The sequence below is a fragment of the Rhipicephalus sanguineus genome, chromosome 6 (assembly GCF_013339695.2).
Source record: "Rhipicephalus sanguineus isolate Rsan-2018 chromosome 6, BIME_Rsan_1.4, whole genome shotgun sequence".
NCBI classification, from domain to species: domain Eukaryota; kingdom Metazoa; phylum Arthropoda; class Arachnida; order Ixodida; family Ixodidae; genus Rhipicephalus; species Rhipicephalus sanguineus.
Window position 1 is genome coordinate 15,290,702 of NC_051181.1, and position 14,950 is coordinate 15,305,651.

Genomic DNA, 14,950 nt, shown 5'->3' on the forward strand with positions numbered 1-14,950 from the left:
TAACCATAACAGCGACAACACCAAGGAAAAAGTAATAGATGAACCATGCATATAAGTATTTCAAGGGTGTAAAAAACAAAAAAAAACAAAAAAAACGCATACATGTTTATGATAAATAAGAACATAGCAATAACAAGGTTATGCCCTAGGAACAAGTCATGTGGAAGGCGCGAAAGAGCGTCTGCGTTCGAGTTTCTGATACCTGGTCGATGTTTGAGGCTGATGTCGAACTCCTGAAGTAAGCTCCATCGCGTGAGCCGTCCGCTTGGGATTTTGGTTGTCATGAGCCATGTCACGCTTGCCTGACCGGTAATGACAGTGAAGGGGATCCCAAACAGATACGGTCGGAATTGCCTGACCGCAAATATCACTGCAAGGCATTCCTGCTCGGTGGTGCTGTAGTTTCTCTCGGCCTTATTTAGGTGCCGGCTAGCGTAACTGACCACATACTCTTCCGTACCGTTTTTCTGTACAAGGACTGCGCCGATCCCATACCCACAGGCGTCCGTATGGACCTCAACCGGTAACCCTGGGTAAAAGAGCCGTAGAACCGGTGAACTGGTTAGACTCTGCTTGAGCTTATCGAAAGCATTTTGGCAGTCGGCTCCCCATTCCCTTGTTATACCTGTTTTAGTGAGTTCGGTGAGTGGCCGCGAGATACGAGCAAAATCTTTTACGAAGCGTCTGTAATAGTTACAGATGCGCAAAAAACTTCGCACTTGCTTCACATTTTTTGGTGTCATTGCTTGCTCGATCGCGCTGATGTTGTTGGGGTCGGGTGTTGCCGTCCATCCATCGATTATGTGACCCAGGTACTTAATACTGCTGGCCGCGATGTGGCACTTCTTTGGCTGGAGGCGAAGGCCTGCTGAATCAAGTGCGCCGAGAACGTTTCTGAGGTCCCGTAAGTGCTCATCCGCGGTCTTAGAGAAGACTAATATGTCATCCAGGTACGCGAGGCAGACTTTCCAGAGCTGGCATGCTAGCATTTTATTAATCATGCACTGGAACGTCGCAGGAGCGTTGGAAAGACCAAATGGGACGACGTTAAACTCGTGCAGCCCCTGCCCCGTAGAAAAGGCGGTTTTTTCTTTATCAGCCTCCTGAATTGGGATTTGCCAGTACCCAGACGCCATGTCCAGCGTTGTGAAGAAATGGGAGCCTTGTAATCTGTCCACAACGTCGTCTACCCGAGGCAGTGGATGTACGTCCTTCTTAGTGACTGCATTTAGTCTCCTATAGTCTACGCAAAACCGCCATGCACCATCTCGTTTGCGAACGAGTACAACCGGGGACGACCAAGGACTGCTGGATTCCCTTATAACTCCTTTTTCCAACATTTCCGCCACCTGGTCCTGGATTCTTTGTCTTTCCGTTACAGAGTTGCGATAGGGATTCTATCGAACAGGTTTTGCGTCGCCCGTGTTGATCTCATGCTCGACTACATCTGTATGCCCGAGGCTTGAGCCATGGTTGGCGAAGAGGTGTTCATATTCTTTCAACAGAGAGAGGAATTCCTGACGCAGGCTTCCACCTAGTTGGGTGCCATACTGGACTTCACTTATTCCGGACCCAGGGTGAGTCGGGGGCCTAACGCAGATCTCCACGTTCAGGAGAGGCGTTGTCCTCCCGAGTGCTGTTCCTTTGGCAATGGTTAAGGGTGTCGATCCTGGGTTGGCGATGCGGACATGAGTCGTGTTATTCTGGACATCAATTAGAGCACGGGCTACACTGGGATGAGGTCGATTTGGCGCACGACTTAAGGGCTCTACAAAGTATGCCCCGTTTTTTTCGATGGTGACCGGAAGTATGACCTCTGTGGAAGGTGGAATCTGTGTATGTTCTTGGCAGTAAAAGACTTCCGGGTTACCGCTCTCCGTTTTGATGTCATCTAACCGAAGTTTCATGTTGTGGCCCTGTAGCGTGACTGTTTGCTTTGGGAAGCTGATTATCATTTCTGAGTTTGCGCACAGGGGTATTCCGCCCAGTAGGTCGTAAGGCAGTGTATCCAGTACCAGGAAGGACTCTCGCAGCTCGACGGGCCCGATGCGTATGTCAAGAGCAACTTCGCCTGCGGCGCTGACAAGTTTTCCGTTTACGTTTCTGAGCATTGCTGCAGTCCTTTTTATTTCAGCACCTATACTGGACACGAAGCTTTGCGACACGATGTTTACAGATGCGCCTGTGTCCACTATCATTGTGGTCTTTCGATTCCCCACTGACACTGGGAGAGTGACAAGATGAGATGCATAGCCTGCCTCCTCTGCGGAGTTCTCTTTTTTTGGAACGGGGGGAACTCGAGGACTCCGCCATCCTAGTTTCCCGATGGCTGGGCGCCTTGGTCTACTGTGGGCCCTAACGGTGTTTCGCACTGTCGCATTATATGTCCCCATCGCCCACATCGGTAGCACAGGACTTGCCCCGCCTGATTTCGTGATTGTCGTCTCGGGAACCTGCGTGGCACGGGTTGAGCGAGCTGTTCGACGGCACTTGTTAGGGCTTTCACGCTTTCCTGTAGAGCGTCAAACATTCCGGCTGCTACGACTCGTGCGGCCGATTCCTCATGCCTGGGAGGCATTTGCCAGTTGTGCTCTAATGTTGCGCCCCTTGTACTATTGCGGGCATCTGGTAAGAATGGTGAGGCTGCTGCAAAGCCGCATGGCCGCCATAGCGTGTTGGGCCATGGCCCCTACGTGCGTCAAACGTTGCAATTGCTGTAAGAACTCGGCCGGCGTCTTTGGGTTCGATATGGCTACCCTTTCCATCATCTCCGGCCGCAGGCCCCGCAACAAGGAGCGTACTTTTTCGGAGTCTGTCATGGTGGTACTGGCTCGCGCGCAAAGCTGTAGTATGCTTGACACGTACTCTCGTGGGGTTTCACCGGGCTGCTGCCGTCTCTCGTGCAGTTAAATAAAGGCCCAGTCCCTGACGTCCTCTCCGGCAAAGCTATCGCGAAGGGCCTGTTTCCACTGATCCCAAGTTTCGGGCTGGCGCGTACGGTCTTCGCGCAACATGGCACTATATCATCGGCGGGCCTCGTCGTTAAAGGCGAAAATCAGATTGTTTGCCCTTTGTTCGTCCGACCATCCCACCGCCGTCGCGTACCGCTCGTATAGGCGCACCCAGTCCTCTAAGTCCTCGTCGGCTTTCGCGGAGAAGCGCGGGGGCAGCAAGCCTGCCTTGCTGCTGATCGTTATCGGCCCCTTCCATGATGGCGATTTTCACCACACGATTCCGCAGAATACGTTCGCTATAACCTTTGACCATAAATGTAGCCTGGTTCTACTGTGAGGTCTTTTTTGTGGTGGTCCCGGCTGCAATTCGGAATATCTCGTCGAACCTCTCATTAAGGGACCTCGGCTCGTGTTCCTACTCGGTGTTCTGCCATTTCTCGTTGGGGTCAATGAGCGCTGAACTAGTTTGCGCTTTGGCTCGTTTCCTGCGGTCGCGCCGTTGCAAGTTCCGTGTTTTTTTTTCGTTATGCATGCTGAATCTGTGTACCCCGCACCTCCACCACTTTGTCGCGACTGCGAAAAGCACACTCAGCTGCGACGAGGGGGACGAGTAACTCAGAGGAGACGGGGTTGCTCTGGGTGGGACCCGACTGCTTTAGGTCCGACCGGGGAGGCTAAGGCAACAGTGCGCCGCCGCGCATTAGTTAACGGGGGTTGCTGGCCCTTCGGAAAAGCGAGGACTCATCTGGCGAACCAGTGCCCGTACGCAAGTCCGTCGGTCCTAGCGTGGGGAACCTACGCGAACTCAACCGAGAACCATCGGGTCAGTGAGGGCTCGTCTGGCAGCCAGTGCCCATACGCCAACTCCGACGGTTCACGGCAAGCTAGGGGAGTGAAGTACAAGGTCTACACGCTCCCAACGCTCCGGGGGGTTCTGTCCTCCTTCGTTCCCGGTGGCCGCCTTTTATCCCATGCGCCTCGAGGTCAACGACGCTGCAAGGGGACATCCGGTTCTACCAACATTTCCTTACTTGGCGATTTGGCTCTACTCGGGGAGGGACAAGTGGGAGGGTCGTTTTCTAGCGTGTCTCCCCCTGTCGGACCTTAGCGCAGGCTTTTCTTTATTTCCCTTTAAACGACATACATGGCGCCGCTGCGCTACAGCACGACTACATTCTAGGCACTATAGCACGACGGAGCGATACTTCGACCTCGCGTCCACTTCCGTGGGATCGCTTCTGCCATCGCGGAAATGCGCACCTTCGCACAGCAAGCATCTCGGTTCAACGTGCCGAGCTGACGTCCCCCCAGTTATCCGCACCGACAGAAGAACGCGTGCACACGTGCGCTACCGCTACCGTGAAAGGGGCTGAGTCAGCCGCGCCAAGTTCCAGAGCTTTCCGACAGAGCCGCGGCGCTGCTGGCGCGGCGCTGTCGTCGCGCCGCAAACTGCCGCAAACTTGAGCTTGGGTTCCCTATATGCGCGCTGCCCGCGTGATATATTCAAGCGTACTTAAAGCGAACTGCTCGGACACATGTTTCCATTTTACTTGTGAACAAGGCTCCCTGTGGGAGCCGACGCGTCCTTGTGTGTGTGTGTGTGCGCTCATGTGTGTGTGTGTATGTGTGTTTGCTCGCGAGTGTGCTCGTGTGTGTGTGCTCGCGCGTGTGCGTGCTCGTCTGTGTGTGTGTGTGCGCGCGCGTGTGTGTGTCTGTGTGTGCTCGCGCGTGTGTGTGTGTGTGTTTGCTCGCGTGTGGCTCGCGCGTGCGCGTGTGTGTGTGCTCGCGCGAGCGTGTGTGTGTGTTTGCTCGCGCGCGTGTGTGTGTGTGCTCGCGCGCGTGTGTGTGTTTGCTCGCGCGTGCATGTGTGCTCGGGCGCGTGTGTGTGTATGTGTGTTTGCTCGCGAGAGTGCTCGTGCGCGTGTGTGTGGGTGTGCTCGCGTGTGTGCTCGCGCGTGAGTGTGTGTGCGCGCGCGCGCGCGCGTGTGTGCTTGTGTGTGTGTGTGCTCGAGCGTGCGTGTGTGCTCGCGCGTGCGTGTGTGTGTGTGTGTGTGTGTTCGCGCGCGTGTGTGTGTGTTTGCTCGCGTGTGTGCTCGCGCGTGCATGTGTGTGTGTGTGCTCGCGCGCGTGTGTGTGTGTGCTCGCGCGCGTGTGTGTGTTTGCTCGCGCGTGCATGTGTGCTCGGGCGCGTGTGTGTGTATGTGTGTTTGCTCGCGAGAGTGCTCGTGCGCGTGTGTGTGTGTGTGCTCGCGTGTGTGCTCGCGCGTGAGTGTCTGTGTGTGTGCGCGCGCGCGCGTGTGTGCTTGTGTGTGTGTGTGCTCGAGCGTGCGTGTGTGCTCGCGCGTGCGTGTGTGTGTGTGTATGTTCGCGCGCGTGTGTGTGTGTGTGTGTTTGCTCGCGTGTGTGCTCGCGCGTGCATGTGTGTGTGTGCTCGCGCGAGCGTATGTGTGTGTTTGCTCGCGCGCGTGTGTGTGTGTGCTCGGGCGCGTGTGTGTGTATGTGTGTTTGCTCGCGAGAGTGCTCGTGCGCGCGTGTGTGTGTGTGCTCGCGTGTGTGCTCGCGCGTGAGTGTCTGTGTGTGTGCGCGCGCGCGCGCGTGTGTGCTTGTGTGCGTGTGTGCTCGCGCGTGCGTGTGTGTGTGTGTGCGCGCGTGTGTATGCGTGTTTGCTCGCGTGTGTGCTCGCGCGTGCGTGTGTGTGTGTGTTTGCTCGCGCGCGCGTATGTGCTCGTGCGCGTGTTTGTATGTGTGTTTGCTCGCGAGAGTGCGCGTGTGTGTGTTTGCTCGCGTGTGTGCTCGCGCGTGAGTGTCTGTGTGTGCGCGCGCGCGCGTGTGTGCTCGAGCGTGCGTGTGTGTGTGTGTGCGCGGGCGCGTGTGTGTATGTGTGTTTGCTCGCGTGTGTGCTCGCGCGTGCTTGTGTGTGTGCTCGTGCTTGTGTGTGTGTGCTCGCGCGTGGGTGCGTGTGTGTTTGCTCGCGTGTGTGCGCGTGCTTGTGTGTGTGTGCTCGCGCCTGCGTGCGTGTGTGTGTGTGCGTGTGTGTGTGTGTCTATGTGTGCGTGTGTGATTTTTGCTTTAGTCGGCCAGTGCCTCGGGTTTTCTAACGTCACCACGTATTATCCCAACCAGACATGCTTCTGTCAGACTTCCGACTTCTGCGTCTTGATCTAACTTGAAACCTTACCACAAATATATGCTGAAGTCATCTTCGTTCCATAGTTGCACTCATACAGATCACAATGTACGGCATTCAAAATCCAGATAATTCATGCTCGTGCTTACGCTGCTGTAAGAGTTAGGTCGAGTCAGAAAAATAGATTTGTTACCGGAAGTATTTGCTCTGCCTCACTCGATTACGTCTAGCTGCGTCGCTATCGAAACGGGGCAGCTGAGAATATGTTACGCAATAAGCGATACGCTGTGGCTTAGCGATTTTTCAGATAGCACGAATGCCAGCAATCGTGCAACGTAGGAGTCCAAAGGGGGACATGGTCAGTGTGCTTGGTATGCCTTTCGATGTCCTTAGTTCTTTGGCGATAGGAATTTGTCCTCTGGCACTAACATAACTTTTTTTTTGTTCTCGTTCTGTTCTAGGGTGCAAGCAACGTGTCATTGGGGTTAGAAAAAATGAATCAGTATACATGTGATTTAACTGTCAAAGCCGGAATGTTTAAAGGTACGTAGACAACACAAATGATTTTTTCCCGCCATATTCAATGTGTTGCGTTGGAACTGTTTACAGCATACATCCCGGCCAAGGCATGCTAGGAGAATCTCCTATCAGGCAGCTTGGAAACTTCCAGACGCCGATATGCCTTACGTTCGGTGCAGCCGAGGTTATGGACTGTCAAGTGGAATATGCCCCTTGAGGAAAACAATTAGGTACGAGCACATTCAAGCTCCACGTGAAATGCCAAGTATGGTCACTGAAAAATTTAAATTGTAATATTTCTGTTTGTAATCACTTGCTGTCGTGTTTCTGCTCCTAAACTGTCACTTACATTATTGTATTGCTGACTCTTGTGCTAAACAGAAATAAATTGCATTTGGGATTAAAGTGCGTTTTCAAATAAGATATTTCTTTTCCGATAAATGTATTGCACAGGATACTAGATTTGAGGAACGCTTATGTATTGGTCAAGTAACACCCTTTTTTTGGGTGGGGGTGGGGGTGGAGTATGTGTCTCACATTACATGTTATCGGCAGTTGCGTGAAAAGTGGCAGTAACCGTTGGAATAGTGTAAAATAACGGTCCTCTCCTTTTAGGATGTACTGTCCAGCAATGAGGTTGCAGAATCAGCAACAGACATATTGACTGAAGAAACATGATGGTGCGTGCAGCAAGAGAGGGTTTGACTGCAGGTCCCGACCACCTGCTCCTGTAACTTTGTACCAACCACAGGCGAAAACAAGGAGAAACTCTTTGAATACAGGCGGTCTTCTATCAGCTAGACAAGAGAGAGAGAGAGCGAAAACGTTTATTTGTGCAGGCCTCAAGGATCGTCCTCGTTGGGTGGAGCCCTTAGTTCAGGGCCCCATTGGCTCGCGCCACACCACGTGCCCGCTGGATCAGCCGACGCTGCTCCTGCGGCTCTGTGCTGGTCAGCGCAGTCTCCGAGGAGGATTGTGAGGGTGAAGGAATAGGGCGGCAGCCCGGTGGTTGTGGACATTCCCTGGTGCAGTGATACACCGTGGGCTTCGTTCCAAAATAGGGGCAGTATGAGGGATATTGTCTGGGTTGGGAAAAGGCCCTGAAGCTATAAATCAATAAACTTGTGTGCATTGATGACTATCACGCTAACTTTGACGTATTCTGATTTGGAGGTATAAAGCAATGAAATATGAATTCTTTTCGAATGGTGCATGTTTTTTTTTCTTCAGAAAATTTCTTGTGAGCACGCACAACCCGAGCGACAAAAGTAAAGGACTGACAATCCCCCTCTTTTTGGCTGCCCTCTGGGTTTCATCTGTCCTGCTTATGTGCAAAGTGCCAGCAGTTATGGTATGCCGCACACATTAGTGTACTCAAGGAGAAGCACGACGCTAATCACTTATTATTTGCAGGGGGCTCCTCTGAGTATGACCACTCTACCCATGGTCCACCGACCCAGGTGTCGGCTAACAGAGGGTATGTGCCTATTTTTTCTTTCGATCTTCTTTCTGCGACACATTTCGGACCACTCGCTGCGCGCATGATCGGCCCAACCAAGTGTCGTCTAGCAAGAGAAGCGTGGCTCTTCCTTTAGGGTTTCTTTCTGTGCACGCCTAAGCTTTCGTACTTCTTTCTGCGGCTTTATTATGCAGCGTACAAATATGTACACAGAGTGCTCAGAATTTTCACGGCCGTGTCATATGGCCTGTCCGTTCCTGAATGCACACGCTGGATCTTTGGAATAATTCTGGTACATGTCTGCTTAGAGCACGACAGTTGCGGTGTCCGTGGCAAGAGATGTACGCTTCCCTCATCGCAAGAAAAAACACAAAACAATTTCCTTTGGAGTTGGCTTAAAAGTTGCGTGCATCATAACGTCACACCTTCGCTCACAAGCATCGTGTCGTTCAAATGTGGTCTGCCACTAAAACGATAATTAAGAAGAGTAGGTGATTGAAAGATATTCTTAATCATGAGTTGTGCCCTGTGTATCAGACAAATATCCTCTCTTAATCCAATTAAGTAGATGATTCAGCATTACAATTTGCATCTCTCGAGAAAACCGCGTTGCGGCTCTTGACATGCGCGGTTGGTATTATTGTATTTTTGCGCATGCATACATTTACATTTACTGCGTCTTTTTCTGATAATATAATTCAGCATTCGTATATAATATGCACATACGTACCAGCCAGCTACTTATTAAGCGACGATTTCAGACATTTCTTTCGGTTTTGCGAGAAGTACGTAAAACTGACTTAACGTGGCGTATGGCGAGCGGCTTGTACATCAATTTTGAATATACTCTACGCCGTGAGGAGCAGTGTTAATTCTCCGCGCACTTCTTTACCGCCTTCAGCAACTTCCCTACTTTGTCAACCTCACATTTTGTTAGTATCCACGCTTCCATTGCTGATCCCACATTTTAAGGTGAACAAAATCGCAAATAGCCCTGTAACAAGTAGACGGCTAGTGTTTATTATCAGATAACACATAGTTTGATAAGCACGAATCACACAGTCTATGAAAGTGCACGAGCAGCAGAAGAATAATTGAAGTGTTATAATCACGTCAACCCGTGCTTAAAAAGAAGTTCGACCAAGAGAGGATGGCCTGACACGTATATCATGATACTGTTATAAAATCTCTGGTCTTCATTGTTATTGACGGGTCAACCACATTTTAATATAATCGCGGTTCATCATTACTGTAGTGCATGCTAACTCTAAGTCGCTTCGAATATGCGAATGTTTTGTTAGCTGCCTCTTCTAATGAGCGAAGGCGACGCGTTTGGCCTCGGTCACCGCAATTGTCACGTTCTATAAGCAGTCATGCACTTGAATTATTACAATCCGCCATCGCGTGTTTTCCGAGAAGGACCTTCCATGTGACACCTTCCGCAAGGGTTCGCATTTCTTAGCGTACGTGTATATACGGTGCATTAAAACCGCACAAGGAAGCGCGGAAAAACACGAGGCACGCGCAGCACGAAGTGCGAAAGAGTGGAAGGCTGCGCTTCCGTTGCTGTGGCACACCTGTCTGATCCAAGCATGCGATGAGTGTAACCTCCTGGAATGCGTCGAAGAAAGAAGGGCGAAGGAAAGAAGAGGCGCAGAGCGGTGGCCGTATAAAATCTCCTGCAAGCCGTTTTTTGTAAACAGTATACCGTGCACTGTACAACGTAACCTCTATTTTTACGTGAGAACACTCGATATTGTGAACGGGTACTAAAGGTTATTTCCGTAACTTCTATTTTAAAAGTAAATTTGTGCATTTTTATTACAGGTTAATTTTGCAAAGGTTACTAGATAACTTTTAAATGCGAAGCATTTCTTAGCGAACTTCTGCGACTTTGAGCGTATCTATCTATCTATCTATCTATCTATCTATCTATCTATCTATCAATCTATCTATCTATCTATCTATCTATCTATCTATCTATCTATCTATCTATCTATCTATCTAGCCGCCTACGACTTTGTGCTCTCCTGGTCGCTTGGTTCATCGAATGTGCACCAAAATTGGTATGGCGTAACATGACTGTATGACGAACATAAATGACAAGTCATAACATGAAAATCATGACACGCATGTCATGTACAGCATGATTTACATGCTACGCTCATGGTGCGCTGGCGGCCGTTTCGCTAGTTTGATATACACCAAAACTGGTATCTTGCGACGTGACTGTGTGACGAACATAAATAACACGAGTTAACATGAAAATCATGACACGCATGTCATGCACAGCATGACTTACGTGCCACGCTCATGGTGCGCTGGCGGCCGTTTCGCTAGCTTTATATACACCAAAATTGGTATCTTGCGACGTGAACGTGTAACGAACATAAATAACACGAGATAACATGAATATCATGACACATGTCATGTACAGCATGACTTACGTGGCACGCTCATAGGGCGCTGGCGGCAGTTTCGCTAGCTTGATCTACCCCAAAATTGGTATCTTGTGACGTGACTGTGTAACCAACATAAATAACACGAGTTAACATGAAAATGATGACACGCATGTCATGTACAGCATGACTTACGTGCCACGCTCATGGGGCGCTGGCGGCGGTTTCGCTAGATTTATATACACCAAAATTGGTATCTTGTGACGTGACTGTGTAAGGAACATAAATAACACAAGTTAACATGAAAATCATGACACGCATGTCATGTACAGCATGACTTACGTGCCACGCTCATGGAGCGCTGGCGGCCATTTCGCTAGCTTGCTCTACCCCGAAATTGGTATTGCGCGACGTGACTGTGTGGTGAACATAAAAACACGAGTTAACATGAAAATCATGACACGCATGTCACGTGCAGCATGACTTACGTGCCACGCTCATGGGGCGCTGGCGGCCGTTTCGCTAGCTTGATCTACCCCGAAATTGGTATTGCGCGACGTGACTATGTGACGAACATAATAACACGAGTTAACATGAAAATAATGACACGCATGTCATGTACAGCATGACTTACGTGCCAAGATCATGGCGCGCTGGCGGCCGTTTCGCTGGCTTGATCTACCCGGGAATTGGTTTTGCGCGACGTGACTGTGTGACGAACATAAAAACACGAGTTAACATGAAAATCATGACACGCATGTCATGTACAGCATGACTTACGTGCCACGCTCATGGGGTGCTGGCGGCCGTTTCACTAGCTTGATATACACCAAAATTGGTATCTTGTGACGTGACCGTGTGAGGAACATAACACGAGTTAACATGAAAGTCATGGCACGTATGTCATGTACAGCATGACTTGCGTGCCACTCTCATGGGGCGCTGGCGGCCGTTTCTCTAGCTTGATCGACCCCGAAGTTGGTATTGCGCGACGTTACTGTGTGACGAACATAAATAATAGGAGTTAACATGAAAACCATGACACGCATTTTCCTCAATGACATACAAGACGATGTATGCAGCTCTTTGCTGGCTGCTTCGCATTACATCGATTCCCACAATGCGTGGGATCTGCCGGCTTTTTTATAGGTACACAAATTTGTGAAAATGTGCACCTTTAGTAAACGTAACCGGGCTTAGAGTGTACTGCTGAGCGACAAATCACTTCACGAAGTCAAAGCGACAGATCATGCCACATTCGTCAAGGGTCAGTCCGTCTCAGCAGGCGAGTACCCAAGCATAGCTGCGTCTACACACCAGCCAGAAGCCGATGTCCGCCAGCACTGCCCCCGGACGTGTGAGTCCGTTTATGACAACAACCACTTCATTCACACTGCAACTGTGTGGCCTGAAGACCCCGTGGAACACAACGCAGTGGCTCTTTGCACGGGATTCGTCGCTGGTCCACCGGGCGTCGACAAGGTCGGAGGGAGAGGCAACGAGATCGAGATACCTTTGGACACCCGTGACAATTTTGGCGCAGGGTGCAGACATGTCCGACCTCCCGCGCATCCTTCATCCAGCCATTATGTACCGACTCGAGACCCAAACTCGGAAATGGACAAAGTAGACCATACGTGCCATCGCAAATGGCATGCGGCCAGCGCAAACGTGCGACTACAAAGGTACAGTCAGCGCCATCGACCAGAGGCATCGTCATCGGCGGTATTGCAAGCCAGGCTGCAGCGCGTCCGAGACCTGCGACAACTACGATATAGCCAGTGTCGGCCGCCGGAATCATATTTGGCAAAAGTCCAAGTGAAGTTCAAGCATCGTCGAGCCCGGCCACACCGAAATAGCAAGTGCCTAACTGATCACGTAGCGCAAAATTTGACACAGGACAAGAGAGGGGGACGAAGACGAGCGCTTACTTCCAACAAGGTTTATTTCGAGGAGCGTACACATATATACTCTCGAAATGCGAAAAACGAACAAATCATTCAAGAAGCTCACAATTGCCATGCGCGAAAATCTTACATTCTCAGGAAAGACAATTCTTTTTGACAAAGCCCGAGAGAGGGAGTGCTGATGCAGTTCAGCCCTAATCTACAAATCCTCTCTGCCTCGATAATTTCCCTTGTCGTTTTATTTCTGTTTTTTCCTACGATAATGGTGTCATGAAAAAGCGGTTTACAGCCACACGTGCTGCAGTGCAATGCCAGGAAACCATCGCGACCATTCTTGACATTACAAGCATGTTCCCGGAGCCGGTCATTAATACAGCGGCCAGTTTGTCCTATATACTTCTTGCCGCATGAAAGAGGTATCTGATAGATTGCATTTGCTGTGCATGTGACGAACGGGATTTTGTGCTTTTTTGAGCAACCACGTTTTGCATTTGAAACATCCTTGGTGCACAAGTAAGACAGCTTTTTCGGGGCAGAAAAAACCACCTTCACATTGGCCCGCTCCCCAACCTTTTTCAAGTTGTGGGAGACTCCATGTAGGTACGGGACTACAGCAAGCCTCTGAGGTCTTACTGGCTCAACATGTGGGAGCGCTTGTTCCGAGAGCTGAAGCTTCTTCACCAAACTTTCCGCAACTGAAACCTGTATGTGAGAAGGGTAACCGGCATTCGAAAGTCGCTCTGCTTGCTCTTTAAAACTGGCTGCCATTAGATGGGGGCAAGACTTTTCTAATGCATTGCGAAAGCACATGTTTACAATACCTCTTTTAACGAGTTTTGTGTGGGCGGAATGATACGGAAGCAGAGGTTTGTTGGTCCTGGGCTGGTACGCCCAACAGGTGTGGTCTTGATGAAAAGTAAAGGCTATGTCTGAAAATCTTGGAGTGTTGTTAGTTGGCAACTCGTAAGTTAACAAGAGGGGTTTAAACCGCTCCTTGATGAAATTTGGAATGTCTAGAGCACAGGACATGGGGTCACAGTGAAGAAGAATGAGGAAGTCGTCAACAAATCTAAAAATGCGCGTGATATGCTTGTCACATAGGTCGCCGGAAACGGTTCTGTCAAGCTTGGCTAAAAACAAGTCACTTAAGATTGGAGCAATACATGACCCGATGCATATACCCTCCTTTTGAAGGTGGGGCTTTCCCGTCCCATTGGATAAAGGTAGCTCTCAAGTAAACGGATAAAAGTTCTAAAAAACTAATAGACGGCACACCAGCACTGTTCTGAAACGCTATACTACCTAACTTATCAATGCATTCTTGCACACAACAAAAAAGTGATTCATGAGGCAGCGAATAATACAGGTCTTTTACGTCAATGGAAAATGCGCACATGTGCTGATTAGAACGAGGTCGGATGAAATCCAGAACTTGACCGGAATTTTTGACCAGAAACGGGTCGTCTACTGCTAAAAGGCAAAGCTTACTTTGCAAGAACACCGCTACACATTTTTGCCACGTGCCATTTTCTGATACGATGACACGAAAAGGTTTTTCAGGCTTATGTGTTTTCACACTGAAGAATGCCTCAAGAAAATCTTTTTGGCTATTTGCTATGCTGCTAGCTAGTTTAGTGAGGTTAAGCTTCTCACACAACTTTTTAGCCTCAAATTTGACTTTTGAAATAACAACATTGTCGTTCGGTGTTCAAATGCAAATTTCATCAAGGAGCGGTTTAAACCCCTCTTGTTAACTTACGAGTTGCCAACTAACAACACTCCAAGATTTTTAGACATAGGCTTTACTTTTCACCAAGACAACACCTGTTGGGCGTACCAGCCCAGGAGCAACAAACCTCTGCTTCCGTATCATTCCGCCCACACAAAACTCGTTAAAAGAGGTATTGTAAACATGTGCTTTCGCAATGCATTAGAAAAGTCTTGCCCCCATCTAATGGCAGCCAGTTTTAAAGAGCAAGCAGAGCGACTTTCGAATGCCGGTTACCCTTCTCACATACAGGTTTCAGTTGCGGAAAGTTTGGTGAAGAAGCTTCAGCTCTCGGAACAAGCGCTCCCACATGTTGAGCCAGTAAGACCTCAGAGGCTTGCTGTAGTCCCGTACCTACATGGAGTCTCCCACAACTTGAAAAAGGTTGGGGAGCGGGCCAATGTGAAGGTGGTTTTTTCTGCCCCGAAAAAGCTGTCGTACTTGTGCACCAAGGATGTTTCAAATGCAAAACGTGGTTGCTCAAAAAAGCACAAAATCCCGTTCGTCACATGCACAGCAAATGCAATCTATCAGATACCTCTTTCATGCGGCAAGAAGTATATAGGACAAACTGGCCGCTGTATTAATGACCGGCTCCGGGAATAATACGGAAAAGCGGGCTAGTTGGTTTTGCTGCATATTGGAACTTTAGCGCACACACACGAGGACACACAAGAAAGAACACACTGACCAGCGCAGACTATCAACTGATTTTTTATTCACCAGGAAACCATCATATATACTCAATTTCCGCCCTCATGAACACTGCGCATGAGCAAATTGGCATCGTACAATTTTTTCACAAAAATAAAACCTT